The sequence below is a fragment of the Crinia signifera genome, chromosome 3 (assembly GCF_055691185.1).
Source record: "Crinia signifera chromosome 3, ASM5569118v1, whole genome shotgun sequence".
Classification (NCBI taxonomy): domain Eukaryota; kingdom Metazoa; phylum Chordata; class Amphibia; order Anura; family Myobatrachidae; genus Crinia; species Crinia signifera.
The window spans coordinates 80,783,441-80,798,391 of NC_139219.1; the positions used below are offsets into that span (position 1 = coordinate 80,783,441).

Consider the following 14,951-nt stretch of genomic DNA (forward strand, 5'->3'; position numbering starts at 1 on the left):
GACGAGAGAGGGGGGTGGGGGGGAGATAATTACACTGAAGAACAATTTCGAGAGTGGTGGTGCTTGCGGTAATGGCTTTATCAGAGCAGGTCTGCACTGCAGCTACTTCAAAAATCGAGCCAAGTCCCCCTGCACTGCAGGGCACCATGGGACATGAAGTCTTTTTGGCCAGCCACGCCCCCTCTCAGCAAATGCTGCTGGAAGAGCAGCCAATAGAACAGAACTGTGATACTAAAATAAAAAACTACAACTCCCAGAGTCGGAGGGGCTGGCTATAGAAAAACGGTACATTCGGTACAGTTAGATTTAGCCATTACAGACCATTAAAATACGGTACTGTACCGGCTAAATCGGTACAGTTGGAGGGTATGTCATGAGCCCAGCCACTGACTAACTTCCTGTCTGCCGGCACACAGCACACACTGAGGGACAGAGCCTCTGCTACTCCCTAAGTGTGCTGAGAGCCGTGCACTGTCTCCCTGTGCCTGCAGTTCCACACTACACATGAGCCCAGCCACTGACTAACTACCTGTCTGCCCGCACACAGCACACACTGAGGGACAGAGCCTCTGCTACTCCCTGAGTGTGCTGTCAGGCTGAGCCCTGCACTGTCTCCCTGTGCCTGTAATATCATATGAGTAGTGACTCGAGAGCCGAGTCACTGTCTCAACACACTGAGCTGAGCTGAGCTGAGCTGAGTCGTGCGGCTCAACTCATTCCAATGAATCGTCTTGCCCATGACTACTGAGAAAAGAAACCCCATTAAGCTGGGTCACACAAAAATTGAGACAAAACTCAGTTTTGCTCCTCTCCACGGAAATCTTTAGTAAAAGGCGAAAGATTTGTGCGTTCTGAAGAGAAACCAAAGCATGACCAAGATTTCACCCTTCGTCTGAGTGCCGTGCTGGCAGGCCTCACTCAGCTCAATGAGAGCACCCAACTTGAAATAAAAAAGAGCAGATTGTTCACCAGGCTTCCCCTTGCTGTAAGAATCTTTGGCACTCCTTACCAATTGCTTCATATTTTGGAAATAATTAACACGGTCAAGAATTTACTGCATGGGAAGAAACAGACATATGCTGTCCTCGCTATGCAAATGAGCTCACTTTCTAGAAAGCACCCTCATTCTGTCTTTAAACTGAGAAAAGAAACCCCATTAAGCTGGGGCACACAAAAATTGAGACAAAACTCAGTTTTGCTCCTCTCCACGGAAATCTTTAGTAAAAGGCGAAAGATTTGTGCGTTCTGAAGAGAAACCAGAGCATGACCAAGATTTCACCTGTCGTCTGAGTGCCGTGCTGGCAGGCCTCACTCAGCTCAATGAGAGCACCCAACTTGAAATAAAAAAGAGCAGATTGTTCACCAGGCTTCCCCTTGCTGTAGGAATCTTTGGCACTCCTTACCAATTGCTTCATATTTTGGAAATAATTAACACGGTCAAGAATTTACTGCATGGGAAGAAACAGACATATGCTGTCCTCGCTATGCAAATGAGCTCACTTTCTAGAAAGCACCCTCATTCTGTCTTTAAACTGAGAAAAGAAACCCCATTAAGCTGGGGCACACAAAAATTGAGACAAAACTCAGATTTGCTCCTCTCCACGGAAATCTTTAGTAAAAGGCGAAAGATTTGTGCGTTCTGAAGAGAAACCAGAGCATGACCAAGATTTCACCTGTCGTCTGAGTGCCGTGCTGGCAGGCCTCACTCAGCTCAATGAGAGCACCCAACATGAAATAAAAAAGAGCAGATTGTTCACCAGGCTTCCCCTTGCTGTAGGAATCTTTGTCACTCCTTACCAATTGCTTCATATTTTGGAAATAATTAACACGGTCAAGAATTTACTGCATGGGAAGAAACAGACATATGCTGTCCTCGCTATGCAAATGAGCTCACTTTCTAGAAAGCACCCTCATTCTGTCTTTAAACTGAGAAAAGAAACCCCAATAAGCTGTGGCACACAAAAATTGAGACAAAACTCAGTTTTGCTCCTCTCCACGGAAATCTTTAGTAAAAGTCGAAAGATTTGTGCGTTCTGAAGAGAAACCAGAGCATGACCAAGATTTCACCTGTCGTCTGAGTGCCGTGCTGGCAGGCCCCACTCAGCTCAATGAGAGCGCCCAACTTGAAATAAAAAAGAGCAGATTGCTCACCAGGCTTCCCCTTGCTGTAGGAATCTTTGGCACTCCTTACCAATTGCTTCATATTTTGGAAATAATTAACACGGTCAAGAATATACTGCATGGGAAGAAACAGACATATGCTGTCCTCGCTATGCAAATGAGCTCACTTTCTAGAAAGCACCCTCATTCTGTCTTTCAACTGAGAAAAGAAACCCCATTATGCTGGGGCACACAAAAATTGAGACAAACTCAGTTTTGCTCCTCTCCACGGAAATCTTTAGTAAAAGGCGAAAGATTTGTGCATTCTGAAGAGAAACCAGAGCATGACCAAGATTTCACCTGTCGTCTGCGTGCCGTGCTGGCAGGCCTCACTCAGCTCAATGAGAGCAACCAACTTGAAATAAAAAAGAGCAGATTGTTCACCAGGCTTCCCCTTGCTGTAGGAATCTTTGGCACTCCTTACCAATTGCTTCATATTTTGGAAATTATTAACACGGTCAAGAATTTACTGCATGGGAAGAAACAGACATATGCTGTCCTCGCTATGCAAATGAGCTCACTTTCTAGAAAGCACCCTCATTCTGTCTTTAAACTGAAAAATAGAGATGGCTAGTGAATCGCTGCCTTGACTCAGTGACTGGAACCATTAAGCTGAATATATGATTCGAGTTAGTCACTGTGGCAAGAGCCAAGACAGCAGCAGCAGCATTATAGAATAGTAAGCTCAGCCCCTCCTCTCTGAATCGTCAGGCTTAGCAGGAGAAAGGAGAGTGCAGTAACAGCTGAGTTCAAGTTAAGTCTATGCTGTGAGCCGTGCACTGTCTCCTGTGCCTGCAATTCCACACTGCTCATGACATACCCTCCAACATTTGTAGGGCAGAATTCGGTACACATTCGGGAAGGGGGTGTGGCCATGTATGAGGTAGGCGTGACCACAGTTAAAGTGGGCGTGGTCACACCCCCGAATTTGTACTGTGCATTTTTTTAAGGGGACTCCCGAGTCCCACCACTCTAAAAAGTGGAGTTTAACACATATAACCAAGCTCCACCCCCACCCATGCTGATGCTGTGCTTCTACTGCTGCTGCTGCCTACCCCCAGCAGTTCAGCCTAAGCGTCAGTCCTCGGCCCTCCGCTGGCAGTCAATCACTAATCAGGCAGCGTCTGGTCCTGTCATTCCTGCCTGCATCTCCGCAGTGTGCGTGTGTGTGTGTGAGCAAGGGGAGGCAGGCCCGCAAGTGAGGGCTATGCTGTGGCCACTGTCCCGTGACTGCTGGCATCAGACGAGAGAGGGGGGTGGGGGGGAGATAATTACACTGAAGAACAATTTCGAGAGTGGTGGTGCTTGCGGTAATGGCTTTATCAGAGCAGGTCTGCACTGCAGCTACTTCAAAAATCGAGCCAAGTCCCCCTGCACTGCAGGGCACCATGGGACATGAAGTCTTTTTGGCCAGCCACGCCCCCTCTCAGCAAATGCTGCTGGAAGAGCAGCCAATAGAACAGAACTGTGATACTAAAATAAAAAACTACAACTCCCAGAGTCGGAGGGGCTGGCTATAGAAAAACGGTACATTCGGTACAGTTAGATTTAGCCATTACAGACCATTAAAATACGGTACTGTACCGGCTAAATCGGTACAGTTGGAGGGTATGTCATGAGCCCAGCCACTGACTAACTTCCTGTCTGCCGGCACACAGCACACACTGAGGGACAGAGCCTCTGCTACTCCCTAAGTGTGCTGAGAGCCGTGCACTGTCTCCCTGTGCCTGCAGTTCCACACTACACATGAGCCCAGCCACTGACTAACTACCTGTCTGCCCGCACACAGCACACACTGAGGGACAGAGCCTCTGCTACTCCCTGAGTGTGCTGTCAGGCTGAGCCCTGCACTGTCTCCCTGTGCCTGTAATATCATATGAGTAGTGACTCGAGAGCCGAGTCACTGTCTCAACACACTGAGCTGAGCTGAGCTGAGTCGTGCGGCTCAACTCATTCCAATGAATCGTCTTGCCCATGACTACTGAGAAAAGAAACCCCATTAAGCTGGGTCACACAAAAATTGAGACAAAACTCAGTTTTGCTCCTCTCCACGGAAATCTTTAGTAAAAGGCGAAAGATTTGTGCGTTCTGAAGAGAAACCAAAGCATGACCAAGATTTCACCCTTCGTCTGAGTGCCGTGCTGGCAGGCCTCACTCAGCTCAATGAGAGCACCCAACTTGAAATAAAAAAGAGCAGATTGTTCACCAGGCTTCCCCTTGCTGTAAGAATCTTTGGCACTCCTTACCAATTGCTTCATATTTTGGAAATAATTAACACGGTCAAGAATTTACTGCATGGGAAGAAACAGACATATGCTGTCCTCGCTATGCAAATGAGCTCACTTTCTAGAAAGCACCCTCATTCTGTCTTTAAACTGAGAAAAGAAACCCCATTAAGCTGGGGCACACAAAAATTGAGACAAAACTCAGTTTTGCTCCTCTCCACGGAAATCTTTAGTAAAAGGCGAAAGATTTGTGCGTTCTGAAGAGAAACCAGAGCATGACCAAGATTTCACCTGTCGTCTGAGTGCCGTGCTGGCAGGCCTCACTCAGCTCAATGAGAGCACCCAACTTGAAATAAAAAAGAGCAGATTGTTCACCAGGCTTCCCCTTGCTGTAGGAATCTTTGGCACTCCTTACCAATTGCTTCATATTTTGGAAATAATTAACACGGTCAAGAATTTACTGCATGGGAAGAAACAGACATATGCTGTCCTCGCTATGCAAATGAGCTCACTTTCTAGAAAGCACCCTCATTCTGTCTTTAAACTGAGAAAAGAAACCCCATTAAGCTGGGGCACACAAAAATTGAGACAAAACTCAGATTTGCTCCTCTCCACGGAAATCTTTAGTAAAAGGCGAAAGATTTGTGCGTTCTGAAGAGAAACCAGAGCATGACCAAGATTTCACCTGTCGTCTGAGTGCCGTGCTGGCAGGCCTCACTCAGCTCAATGAGAGCACCCAACATGAAATAAAAAAGAGCAGATTGTTCACCAGGCTTCCCCTTGCTGTAGGAATCTTTGTCACTCCTTACCAATTGCTTCATATTTTGGAAATAATTAACACGGTCAAGAATTTACTGCATGGGAAGAAACAGACATATGCTGTCCTCGCTATGCAAATGAGCTCACTTTCTAGAAAGCACCCTCATTCTGTCTTTAAACTGAGAAAAGAAACCCCAATAAGCTGTGGCACACAAAAATTGAGACAAAACTCAGTTTTGCTCCTCTCCACGGAAATCTTTAGTAAAAGTCGAAAGATTTGTGCGTTCTGAAGAGAAACCAGAGCATGACCAAGATTTCACCTGTCGTCTGAGTGCCGTGCTGGCAGGCCCCACTCAGCTCAATGAGAGCGCCCAACTTGAAATAAAAAAGAGCAGATTGCTCACCAGGCTTCCCCTTGCTGTAGGAATCTTTGGCACTCCTTACCAATTGCTTCATATTTTGGAAATAATTAACACGGTCAAGAATATACTGCATGGGAAGAAACAGACATATGCTGTCCTCGCTATGCAAATGAGCTCACTTTCTAGAAAGCACCCTCATTCTGTCTTTCAACTGAGAAAAGAAACCCCATTATGCTGGGGCACACAAAAATTGAGACAAACTCAGTTTTGCTCCTCTCCACGGAAATCTTTAGTAAAAGGCGAAAGATTTGTGCATTCTGAAGAGAAACCAGAGCATGACCAAGATTTCACCTGTCGTCTGCGTGCCGTGCTGGCAGGCCTCACTCAGCTCAATGAGAGCAACCAACTTGAAATAAAAAAGAGCAGATTGTTCACCAGGCTTCCCCTTGCTGTAGGAATCTTTGGCACTCCTTACCAATTGCTTCATATTTTGGAAATTATTAACACGGTCAAGAATTTACTGCATGGGAAGAAACAGACATATGCTGTCCTCGCTATGCAAATGAGCTCACTTTCTAGAAAGCACCCTCATTCTGTCTTTAAACTGAAAAATAGAGATGGCTAGTGAATCGCTGCCTTGACTCAGTGACTGGAACCATTAAGCTGAATATATGATTCGAGTTAGTCACTGTGGCAAGAGCCAAGACAGCAGCAGCAGCATTATAGAATAGTAAGCTCAGCCCCTCCTCTCTGAATCGTCAGGCTTAGCAGGAGAAAGGAGAGTGCAGTAACAGCTGAGTTCAAGTTAAGTCTATGCTGTGAGCCGTGCACTGTCTCCTGTGCCTGCAATTCCACACTGCTCATGACATACCCTCCAACATTTGTAGGGCAGAATTCGGTACACATTCGGGAAGGGGGTGTGGCCATGTATGAGGTAGGCGTGACCACAGTTAAAGTGGGCGTGGTCACACCCCCGAATTTGTACTGTGCATTTTTTTAAGGGGACTCCCGAGTCCCACCACTCTAAAAAGTGGAGTTTAACACATATAACCAAGCTCCACCCCCACCCATGCTGATGCTGTGCTTCTACTGCTGCTGCTGCCTACCCCCAGCAGTTCAGCCTAAGCGTCAGTCCTCGGCCCTCCGCTGGCAGTCAATCACTAATCAGGCAGCGTCTGGTCCTGTCATTCCTGCCTGCATCTCCGCAGTGTGCGTGTGTGTGTGTGAGCAAGGGGAGGCAGGCCCGCAAGTGAGGGCTATGCTGTGGCCACTGTCCCGTGACTGCTGGCATCAGACGAGAGAGGGGGGTGGGGGGGAGATAATTACACTGAAGAACAATTTCGAGAGTGGTGGTGCTTGCGGTAATGGCTTTATCAGAGCAGGTCTGCACTGCAGCTACTTCAAAAATCGAGCCAAGTCCCCCTGCACTGCAGGGCACCATGGGACATGAAGTCTTTTTGGCCAGCCACGCCCCCTCTCAGCAAATGCTGCTGGAAGAGCAGCCAATAGAACAGAACTGTGATACTAAAATAAAAAACTACAACTCCCAGAGTCGGAGGGGCTGGCTATAGAAAAACGGTACATTCGGTACAGTTAGATTTAGCCATTACAGACCATTAAAATACGGTACTGTACCGGCTAAATCGGTACAGTTGGAGGGTATGTCATGAGCCCAGCCACTGACTAACTTCCTGTCTGCCGGCACACAGCACACACTGAGGGACAGAGCCTCTGCTACTCCCTAAGTGTGCTGAGAGCCGTGCACTGTCTCCCTGTGCCTGCAGTTCCACACTACACATGAGCCCAGCCACTGACTAACTACCTGTCTGCCCGCACACAGCACACACTGAGGGACAGAGCCTCTGCTACTCCCTGAGTGTGCTGTCAGGCTGAGCCCTGCACTGTCTCCCTGTGCCTGTAATATCATATGAGTAGTGACTCGAGAGCCGAGTCACTGTCTCAACACACTGAGCTGAGCTGAGCTGAGCTGAGTCGTGCGGCTCAACTCATTCCAATGAATCGTCTTGCCCATGACTACTGAGAAAAGAAACCCCATTAAGCTGGGTCACACAAAAATTGAGACAAAACTCAGTTTTGCTCCTCTCCACGGAAATCTTTAGTAAAAGGCGAAAGATTTGTGCGTTCTGAAGAGAAACCAAAGCATGACCAAGATTTCACCCTTCGTCTGAGTGCCGTGCTGGCAGGCCTCACTCAGCTCAATGAGAGCACCCAACTTGAAATAAAAAAGAGCAGATTGTTCACCAGGCTTCCCCTTGCTGTAAGAATCTTTGGCACTCCTTACCAATTGCTTCATATTTTGGAAATAATTAACACGGTCAAGAATTTACTGCATGGGAAGAAACAGACATATGCTGTGCTCGCTATGCAAATGAGCTCACTTTCTAGAAAGCACCCTCATTCTGTCTTTAAACTGAGAAAAGAAACCCCATTATGCTGGGGCACACAAAAATTGAGACAAAACTCAGTTTTGCTCCTCTCCACGAAAATCTTTAGTAAAAGGCGAAAGATTTGTGCGTTCTGAAGAGAAACCAGAGCATTACCAAGATTTCACCTGTCGTCTGAGTGCCGTGCTGGCAGGCCCCACTCAGCTCAATGAGAGCGCCCAACTTGAAATAAAAAAGAGCAGATTGTTCACCAGGCTTCCCCTTGCTGTAGGAATCTTTGGCACTCCTTACCAATCGCCCTGGTGCCGGGACCAATGAGAGTCCCTTAGATAAGAGAAGTTACAGTCCCAAATGGGAAAAATATATCCTTCATTTATTTACTATCAATGGTGTAAACAATTAAAAATATCCCTCACTGGACACTGAATTGGTTAAAGACACTCTTAATTGGTATATTGTATCCTAACCACAGGTTTAGTAGAGTCAGTTGCTACAGTGTACATGCTCTAACATAGGAAATCAATTCATGGTTACAATGTATCTCTCGCATAATCAACAGGGTTAAATCCCACAGCTTAGCTGTGCCAGCAATAAGGGAATTCAAAGCAAGGAAAATGATACTCAAGTAGCCTTCACTGGATCATCCTGCGTGCACCAAGTTCCCCGTCTGTGACTGTCAGCCCCGATACTGGACGCGCGTTTCGCCTGGAGGCTTGTTCACCAGTGTATAGTGGTAGCTAAATCGCGTATATTTGTACTCGCACCCGTTCGCGGGTAATTCAAACTCCCGTTCGATTGGACCTTGCCACTATCCCAGCATCTTTGCCATATGTCCTGTCACTCAATGCGGATGCAGATTCTGATAGGCTGCGGTCCCGCTATCAGCTGAGACTCACAACCACTCCTCCTCAGCGCGGGTTCCGTCAGCGTCTGCACCATGGCAGCGGGCGGCGTCCCTACGTAGCCAGCTGTCATTCAGGCACGTTAGTGCTCTGACGTCTAGGCTACTCCCCCTTCAGGCGGACTCTATTCATATCTTTCTCATGGTAACTATTGGCTTACTATCAGCTGTGGTACGTATTGGAATCATTAAAACACGTACGTACATGCTGACGCTACTAATGCTTTATCCACAGCCACGAGATCGTAGGCATCGTTGCCTAGGGAACTATCTAACTCTGCCTGTTTACCTAGTGTATATTGGGAAGAGACTGCGGTGAGCTCTCCCGACCTTTTATCTTTGTGGATTTAATCATATCCACCTCATCATCTGTGTTACCCAGCTTAAGACCATATTTTTAGATCAAGGCTAATTATATTAGGTGTTAATCCATATCTCATTATAGAAGCATATCACATAATTGTTATCTAACTGTATTTTGGTGAATATATATACTATGTAATGTTGGTATTAGATAATGGACTTAATTATTCAGCTATATAGGGAAAAATCTATACATATGAAAAAAATGTATATATAAAAAAACGTGAAAAACCTGTGAATGAAAAGTGAGAAAAGTGTGAAAAAAATGTGAAAATAATTTATTGAAAAAAGGTGTATGTTCACATACATTAAATCCGACATTTAACGGAGTATGAAAGGGAGAAAAATATGTAAATATATTGTGAAATGAAATAGAGAACATAGGTATGTGGGATTTTAATGTCCCATTATCCTGTGTTTCCTAGTGATAATGTGCATCTATGAGGACAGATTCTTAGTAGTGAGTCTGTCTTTATCCTAAGAGGGATTTAGTGTCGCTATTGGTGCAAGGGATATGAAAGGTACCCCACTCGTGAATTTGTGTTTTAGAGTTTATATACTAGTCCAGATTTTAATTATGTGATTGGTTGTCCATTGTTGTGTTTTAAATATAATGGCTTATATTTTTGTTGCCTAGCTATAATACAGTATCTGTTGTTAACATGGGTATTTACAGAAATACTTGATAATTTATGTATTCATTTAATCCTGACGGTGAAAGGGCATCTAATTTGAATGTCCACTCACTCTCTCGCTGTAGGAGGTTCTTCTGGAGGTCTCCACCTCTAATCCCCAATTTTATTCGTTCCAGGCCAATGACCTGAGTTCCCTTGAATGAGTTCTTGTGATGGCGATTGTAGTGGCGTGCCACTGATGTCAGTTTCTTAAATTTGGCTATATCAGAAATGGAATTTCGTACTGTTCCCACGTGTTCCAATATTCTTTGTTTCAGGGCTCTGGTAGTCATACCTACATATTTCATTTTGCAGGGGCATATAATACAATATATGACCCCTGTTGAATTACAATTAATAAATTGTTGGATTTGAATCTTGTTGCCATACTTATCTTCCACTTCCCCGCATTTATGCATATATTCGCATGCTTTGCAGCTCCCACAAGCTAAGGATCCTTGTGCAGTATCCGGTTTTTGAGTTTTTTTATAGTGGCTATGGACTAATTCGTCCCGTAGATTTTTTGACCGGCGCCAGCTCATGGCTACTTTGGGGTCGAGGACTTTAGAAAGGTCCTCATCTAGTAGTAGGATCGGCCAGTGCTGCTGGATGATTTGTTGTATATTCCTCCACTCTCTGCAGTAATTTCCTACAAATCTGATTTTATTGGTATCTTCTTTTGTCTTCTTTTTGGAGAAGATCAAGGATTCCCGATTAACTTGGGTTACTGCTTTCTTGGCCTTTTTTATGGACCTTCTACTGTACCCCCTTTCCATTAGTCTAGTAGTTAGATCTTGACTCTGTTCTTTAAAGATCTTATTGTCCGAACAGTTCCTTCGCAATCGTAGAAACTCCCCTTTAGGCAGATTCTCCACTGTAGGGGGAAAGTGGGAGCTGGTTTGATGTAATATGGAATTTGTGGCTGTTTCTTTGCGATATAGTTGGGTCTGAATGATTCCATTGAGCCCTCTATATATCTCCAAATCCAAAAATGGAACTGAATCAGTACTTAGGTGGTGGGTCAATTTTATGTTGAGGTTATTATGGTTCAAGTGCTCAATGAATTTGAGCAACATTGGTTGATCTCCTTCCCATATTAACAGTATATCATCGATATACCTCCACCATGCTATCACATGGCTGGTATATCGATCATTTTCCTCATTAAACACATATTCGCGTTCCCACCATACTAAAAATAAGTTCGCATATGTGGGGGCACAAGCGGCCCCCATTGCAGTACCCCTGGTCTGCAAAAAATGCTGATCACAAAATGTAAAGTAGTTCCGTGTTAGGATGAAATCCAACAAATCCATAAGAAAAGTGTGGAATTCAGTAGAGCCTTCCATCTGGAGGAAGTATTTGGCAGCAGATAAGCCAAATGAATGTTCTATGCTCGTGTACAAGGACTCAACGTCCAATGTCATGAGTATATGGTTTTCCTCCAATTTTATATCATCCAGCTTGCGCAAGACATCGGATGTATCTTGGATGTAGGATGGCAATCCCAGTACATGGTGGCGCAGATGTAAATCCACAAATCTGCTGAGGTTTTCTGATATGCCACCGATCCCCGATACTATCGGGCGACCAGGGGGTTCCAACAGGTTTTTATGAACCTTTGGCAGCAGATAAAATGTGGGTGTCTTAGGATAATCCGTTTTTAGGTATCCATATTCTTGTTTCGTGATGACTCCATTATTTAGAGCTCTGTCTAAAATTCTCACAAGTATTGTATTGAAATTCTCCGTGGGATTGAATAATATTTTTCTGTAGCACCCTGTATCTTCAAGCTGTCTCAGAGCTTCTTTTTTATACATGTGGGTTGGCCATATCACGACATTGCCACCCTTGTCTGAGGGTTTGATCTGTATATCCTCCCAGGTTTTTATCTCTTGTAATGCTCTAATTTCCTCTTTCTGGAGGTTACTTTGATACTGTCTTCTGTTAGTTCTTTTATATAAGTGGTCGAGATCACGTGACACTAGTTCTTGGAAGACTCTTACTTGTGGACAGGTGGTATCTTGGGGAAAGAATTGAGATTTTTTTCGGCATTGCGGTCTTGTTGTATTAGAGGTATCACTACTGTTGTTTGATTCTTGTTGAAGTTCCTCTAAGGCTGCCAAGCATTCCATATCTCTGCTATCTAGCACAGTGGAGGTTTCACGATCTTCATTACTAGTAGCATAAAAAATTTTTAACAACATTTTCCTGCCAAATAGTTTCAAATTTCTTTCCCAGTGAAAGCGATTGAATGATCTTGTTGGGGAAAAGGAAAGGCCCCTTTCCAGTACTGTTATCTGAGGTGGTGTGAGTTCTCTGTCTGACAGATTGATGATCCTGAGGTTATTTTGCATATTCTCTACGGTTTCTTGGTTCTGGCAGGGTACTTTGATGTCCTTTGATATTCCCAATTCGATCGGTTTTTTCGATTTCTTCCTGCCCCTCCGTAATTTCCTCTTGTTCTGTATCGGGAACTGCCTCCCGGTCCACCATCTAAAAAAAGAAGAAGATGCTTCAGTACGGGATTCCCTTCTGTATTCTCTTTCAGAAATACTCACTTCACTATTATCAGATAGGTCTTCTCCTCCAGAAGACTCAGTTTCTGTCTGACTATAACCCCTATTTCCGGGTTTTCTAGTTGTCCTTTTATCCAGTGTTCTTTTCCACTTAAAGATGTTGCCAGTTTCAAAGTCCTTGATGTCCCGATTGAACTTTGTCCTTTTCCTATTAATGATATCCTGCTCGTAATTGTCCAGATCTCTATTGATTTTCTCAAAATTTTTTTGGAATGTTTCATCCTTTTCCCAAGATTCCAACTTGGTACTTAAGTCTTCTAGCTCCTTTTCGCACGTGCTTAGTATAAGATGGTCATGTTTAATTAGTAAGGACACCAGTTCTTGCGAACATCTCAGAAGGGCATCTTCCCAATCTTTGACCAGACCTTCACTGGCCAGTTGGAAAGTGGGGAAGATCTTAGGTCTCAGACCTCTAGGTGTGATTTTATTTTTGAGATAATTTTCCAGGGTGGTCATGTCCCAAGTAATTCTTGCTCTTTTTTGAAGTTTATATTTTAGGTCCATCAGGTCCTCATTCCAATTTTTTGCACTACTAGTGCCACCTGTCATGTCCGGGAAGATGTTACCCACATCATCCAAGTTTTTACGTCTGGATGATATTTCGTTTTTTAGGGAGAAAGTAGCCATTTTTAAGGAGTGAATTTAGTAGGCCTGGGTACAGTCAGTATTTTGTTAGATGAATTATACAGCTCTATCTGATGTTGGCTATATGTGGCAAGTTAGGGTTGGGTTCAGTATTCTTATATATATATAGTGTATTCTTATATTATTTTTATTTATGGAGTTAATTTCCCTACCTTTGTCTTGCTAAAGTCGAAACTGAAGTATGAATCAGTTATTGTAGTATCAAAGGAAAACAAGAAAGACTAGCACAGACTCTCAGCAGGATATTTCACATCACAATATTCGAAACCAACATGTTATATATCACAGGACCTAACGTCCCTAGAAAAATCTCTCGTTGGTGGTGCTCCCATGAGTCACAATTTACTTCTTCTTTGATACATCGTTATTTGTGTATGCAGAGGTCGTGGGAACTTAAAGAAACCATTACGGGCACATAGTGAACTTTACCCAGGTGTCTTTAAGATCGACTGGACAGAAGGAGTGTGATTTGATTCTACCTACTGGTGACAGAAAATTCACACACTAAAAAAGAGGAGACTGCAGCGCCATCTGGAACACCAATTTTTTTGTATTGCATTTGTCATTAAGATTTGGGGATCTTAAGGCGTTTCAAAGGCTGCAGCGGTCTGGGCGCTGTCATTATTTTCTTTTTTGTCTATAGAATTAAGGCCATACTATAGCTGCTCCATTTGTCGATACTTGTTGCCCAGTTTGCACCCGGAAATGCTTATTTCACTGGTCTCCATTTATACAATATGCTACATGCACGCAACTACTTGTGACTGTGAGCACATAGTGGGCCTGATTCAGACCTGCTTGCTAGGCTGCATATATTTAGAGCCTAGCGAGCAGGGTCATGCCGCCCCGGTGAGCACACACCCCCCACTGCCCAAATCACCTTGCTATGCTGTGAGAGGATGTGCACACTTACACATCCACTCACAAGCACCCACACAGAGGAAAAATTAGAGAAATCAGGCCCACGGTAACTAACAATGGCTGCTAACTGTAGTTAACAAGATTCATTTATCAGTCTATAATCTTACATAACTACTTAGCAGTAGGAACTGTGCTGATGCCAAGAAGTACTTCACCTTCCGAGGACTGAAGTATTAACAATTAAGTTGTAAATTCTTTATGGTAGCAATTTATTATGCCTATATTTGGCTTTTAAAAGCGTTTTCTAAATGTCTACACTTGACAAGATCTAATGTGGGACTGAAAGGCTGTCTGAATGAAACATCCTTGATTTTATGATCAGTTGTCTCTATAAATTTAAAAATGGATCCTATAAAATTTGTAACTCACTCTTGTTGCTAGCTCCTAAGTGAAAAAAATTTATAAAATTACTTGATTCATCATTTGTTGACCATTTTAAAGTGCATTTTCCAGACTGTTTTCTTTTCATACTTGGGTTATGTAGATTTTAAATGGAAAATTGAATTTATATTCTTACTGTTGCATCAAAATCATGTCCTTTCATTGTCAAAGAAGCATTACATTTAAGGTCAAACCGAAATGTTAACATTGAACAAGGCCAATCCCTAAAGATGTTGAAATGATGTAATTGTGTGATGTTGTAAGCACGTCGCTGAAAAAACTTCTGACATTAGGCAAACATAATCTTAATCTGATCATCTGGTTTTTGAATTCTAACCGCAGAAGATGCTAAACAAAAAGTGATAATGTAAATGCAACGATAGCAGTAGATCAAGAAAATCTTTGTGCATTTTGATATCGCACTGATGTGCATTCAAGCATAAATTGTTATGATGCACATCTTCCTGAAATAATCATGTCATTTCTAATTTTCAATGGGTCATTGCTTTGAAAATGATCTGTGGGAACAGCACAAAATGAACATATTTCAGGTAAAAAGTGATAGAGTGTGGCTGT

The 14,951-nt window shown here is 43.7% G+C and overlaps 12 non-coding genes across 12 annotated transcripts; all 12 read right to left on the reverse strand.

Annotated features, from left to right (window-relative positions):
- Window positions 1–755: 755 nt before the first annotated feature.
- Window positions 756–871, reverse strand: LOC146065895 (U5 spliceosomal RNA). Its single transcript, XR_014472703.1, has one exon. It is a non-coding gene; the product is annotated as a U5 spliceosomal RNA (small nuclear RNA).
- Window positions 872–1,149: 278 nt separating this feature from the next.
- LOC146065511 (U5 spliceosomal RNA) lies at window positions 1,150–1,265 on the reverse strand. The gene has a single exon (XR_014472359.1). It is a non-coding gene; the product is annotated as a U5 spliceosomal RNA (small nuclear RNA).
- Window positions 1,266–1,543: 278 nt separating this feature from the next.
- On the reverse strand, window positions 1,544–1,659 carry LOC146066191 (U5 spliceosomal RNA). The gene has a single exon (XR_014472887.1). It is a non-coding gene; the product is annotated as a U5 spliceosomal RNA (small nuclear RNA).
- A 278-nt stretch (window positions 1,660–1,937) lies between these two features.
- LOC146065946 (U5 spliceosomal RNA) lies at window positions 1,938–2,053 on the reverse strand. The gene has a single exon (XR_014472752.1). It is a non-coding gene; the product is annotated as a U5 spliceosomal RNA (small nuclear RNA).
- Window positions 2,054–2,331: 278 nt separating this feature from the next.
- LOC146065856 (U5 spliceosomal RNA) lies at window positions 2,332–2,446 on the reverse strand. Its single transcript, XR_014472664.1, has one exon. It is a non-coding gene; the product is annotated as a U5 spliceosomal RNA (small nuclear RNA).
- Window positions 2,447–4,152: 1,706 nt separating this feature from the next.
- On the reverse strand, window positions 4,153–4,268 carry LOC146065896 (U5 spliceosomal RNA). The gene has a single exon (XR_014472704.1). It is a non-coding gene; the product is annotated as a U5 spliceosomal RNA (small nuclear RNA).
- A 278-nt stretch (window positions 4,269–4,546) lies between these two features.
- Window positions 4,547–4,662, reverse strand: LOC146065512 (U5 spliceosomal RNA). The gene has a single exon (XR_014472360.1). It is a non-coding gene; the product is annotated as a U5 spliceosomal RNA (small nuclear RNA).
- A 278-nt stretch (window positions 4,663–4,940) lies between these two features.
- On the reverse strand, window positions 4,941–5,056 carry LOC146066192 (U5 spliceosomal RNA). The gene has a single exon (XR_014472888.1). It is a non-coding gene; the product is annotated as a U5 spliceosomal RNA (small nuclear RNA).
- Window positions 5,057–5,334: 278 nt separating this feature from the next.
- Window positions 5,335–5,450, reverse strand: LOC146065947 (U5 spliceosomal RNA). Its single transcript, XR_014472753.1, has one exon. It is a non-coding gene; the product is annotated as a U5 spliceosomal RNA (small nuclear RNA).
- A 278-nt stretch (window positions 5,451–5,728) lies between these two features.
- LOC146065857 (U5 spliceosomal RNA) lies at window positions 5,729–5,843 on the reverse strand. Its single transcript, XR_014472666.1, has one exon. It is a non-coding gene; the product is annotated as a U5 spliceosomal RNA (small nuclear RNA).
- A 1,711-nt stretch (window positions 5,844–7,554) lies between these two features.
- On the reverse strand, window positions 7,555–7,670 carry LOC146065897 (U5 spliceosomal RNA). Its single transcript, XR_014472705.1, has one exon. It is a non-coding gene; the product is annotated as a U5 spliceosomal RNA (small nuclear RNA).
- Window positions 7,671–7,948: 278 nt separating this feature from the next.
- On the reverse strand, window positions 7,949–8,064 carry LOC146065885 (U5 spliceosomal RNA). The gene has a single exon (XR_014472693.1). It is a non-coding gene; the product is annotated as a U5 spliceosomal RNA (small nuclear RNA).
- Window positions 8,065–14,951: the final 6,887 nt, after the last annotated feature.